Raw genomic sequence first — 2733 nt, forward strand, 5'->3', positions numbered from 1 at the left:
CAAAATCAGCAGCGATATGCCTTTGAGTCAAAATAAAGTACTCCCTCCGATCCAAATCAAATTGACTCAGCTTTGTCTAGCCAGTGCATCTAGCTAGACAAACTTGAGTCAATTAATTTGTGCATATCTAGCTAGACATATCCAGTTGAGTCAATTAATTTGGATCGGAGGCAGTATTTTAGCTACATCATTATTCATGTATGTAATGAACTAATCAAGTTTTGCTGAACTGACTTCAAGCTGTGCTTTCCTTTGCAAGGTCCTTTGTTGATCAGCACGGCACCTATTCCGCCGTAACTTGATGAACAAGGTCGGTACAATCTTGGCTCCTGGTGGTTAGCACGATCTCCTGATGGTTCTAGACTTTTTCTGGTCCATACCTGGGGCGTTACTGACGGGCGGGATTATACTGGACTGGTTCGGGTTTTACCTGCTGCTGCTACCTTTGAGGGTCGTCATGGTCGGACTATTCGTGGGTATGGTAAGGGTTTACTTGGCTGCGAGGTGTATAGCATGGACACCAGTCAGTTGATGCCACCGAGGCCATGGAGGAGGATTATTTCCCTTGGATCATATTCTCTCTTCCTTGGAGTGAACTATCCGATTATCCTTCCAGTAGAAGACGGGGCAGAACATGACCGTCCAAATATGGCGAGAAGCAACTCTGTTTACACATCGCACCATGCAGTAGGCCTTGCATATCCTCCTTCTCCAGAAATTTGCCGCTTCAGTTTGAATTACGAAGACTGCATCGTTGGTTTCCAAACCAACATTAGATGGACATGGCGGCAGGTTCCGTTGTGGCTCATCCCAAGCTTCGCCAACGCCGGCAATGGAACTCGCCTTCGCGTCACTGAGTCCAGGAAAAGAAGGGCTGATGTACTTTATGTAATACTCGTGTTGTAATGCAAGATTTGTATCTGTTGAACTATTTCATTTGCATGTTTATCTCTACCTAGGCTACTCCCTTTCCGTAGTTGTGTTGTACTATCTGTTGAACTATTTCCTTTGCCTGTTATCTCTACCTAGGCTACTCCTCCGTAGTTGTTAAATTGATGTAATGCTCCTACAATGCAGGCTACACTGGGCGTGTGGCCTGTAATGTTATCAAACACCTTTTGTACTCGTTCTAGTAAGCATTTCACACTATAGCTCACATAATTAAAGTACTCCTACAACGTATTAGTTGAAAGATATCTCTCATAAGTAAGTACCCCTCTTTGAGCTTATGCGAAACATAAATGACTATTTTAGAAATATATACTCTCGACACAAGATTATATTAAAAACAATGGTACATAGTTCTATTAGAAAAAGAAAGTGTGAATAGTAGAATGATGGAGAAGTGTTTTTTGAGGTCTGTGCATAGCTAGTGTTCATGGTGCAAAAGCACTTAGACTAGTCACAATGGGAAGTATCGTAGACTGATACTAGTCTATGATACAACACCTTCAATGCATAGTATCATGAATTAGTATCATGCAATGTTGCGAAAAACCAATTATTCATTTCTTTCCAAATAGACTAGCTTTGCGAGGATGACAAAACATTTCTTTATTGCCCTCTCGTATAAATCACCTCCATACATCACCTCTCATACCGATTGAAAGCCATGCCAAATCGTTGGTTCAAGACCATGAATACCAAGCCAATTTTGTTAGCTAGTTGGACCACCCTCGGATTGAGAACCAACGGTTGAAAGAAAGGTGGGCGCCAACTCATATTTTTTTCTCGAGAGTCCGACACTTGATGTTGATTGCAAAGTTCACAAAGGCCAAAATTTTGACATCCTCTTTGTGCAAGTCTTGCCACCATCCAAACTCGGTTTTGAAGTACCAACCAAGAAAAAAAAAGCTTGCACTTTGGAGGACCCCATGGACCATGAAAATTTTGAAAAACTTCCATGAAATCATGCATATTTCGATTTATATTTTGGTGAAGTTTCATTCGATTTGAATCATAGGTTTGTGAGCAAATATATATTTAGTTTAAACTAGTGCTCGAGTACGTAAGAATCTATTTAATCACAAGCTAGTCATCCGAATGGGATGAAATATTCATAGATTTTAAAACAAGGAATCTACATATTACTGGATTTTTTTTCAAAATTTTCTGAATAGTTTTTCTTTTTTAGCTTCGAAATAAGAGATAGTTTGGAACGTTGGATCTCAAATGGATGGTAGATGGTGGGACACAGTCACAATGTATCTTGGAAGCATCAAGTCACTGAAGCTCTGTCCGGTTTCCAAACCAAGCTAGGAAAGGCATTGAAAATGAAGTTCTGCTCTAAAACATTTCTCATTCCATTTTGGTGCTCGCGCGGTTGCATGCTGCCCACGTGTTAAGGTACGTGTCTCTGGCATGTAGAGAACTACGATTATTGGCGAAAAATATATCAAAATGGAAACTGTAAAAAAAAGCCCTCTCTGGTCAACCTGATGTGACGAGACATCACTGCACCAAACGTCGTCGCAAATTTATAGATGGGTGGCGTGCTAGTCTACCAACAGTCAAATCGGCACCCAGTCGCAGCAGCAGCCTAGAGTACTACCTAGTTTTTGCCCCTTGCATGTCTATCATCTTCTTCTTCACCCCGTTACAAAAAAAATAAAAAATCTTCTTCTTCACCCTCCCAGAATCACGCGCACGCGCAGGATCTCGATCCCCACCACGCCGCATCACTAGTACTACTCCGTATACCTTTCTCTCCTTACCCCGACCGGCCGCGCGCCG

Source organism: Lolium perenne, chromosome 7 (genome assembly GCF_019359855.2).
Source record: "Lolium perenne isolate Kyuss_39 chromosome 7, Kyuss_2.0, whole genome shotgun sequence".
In the NCBI taxonomy this organism is placed as follows: domain Eukaryota; kingdom Viridiplantae; phylum Streptophyta; class Magnoliopsida; order Poales; family Poaceae; genus Lolium; species Lolium perenne.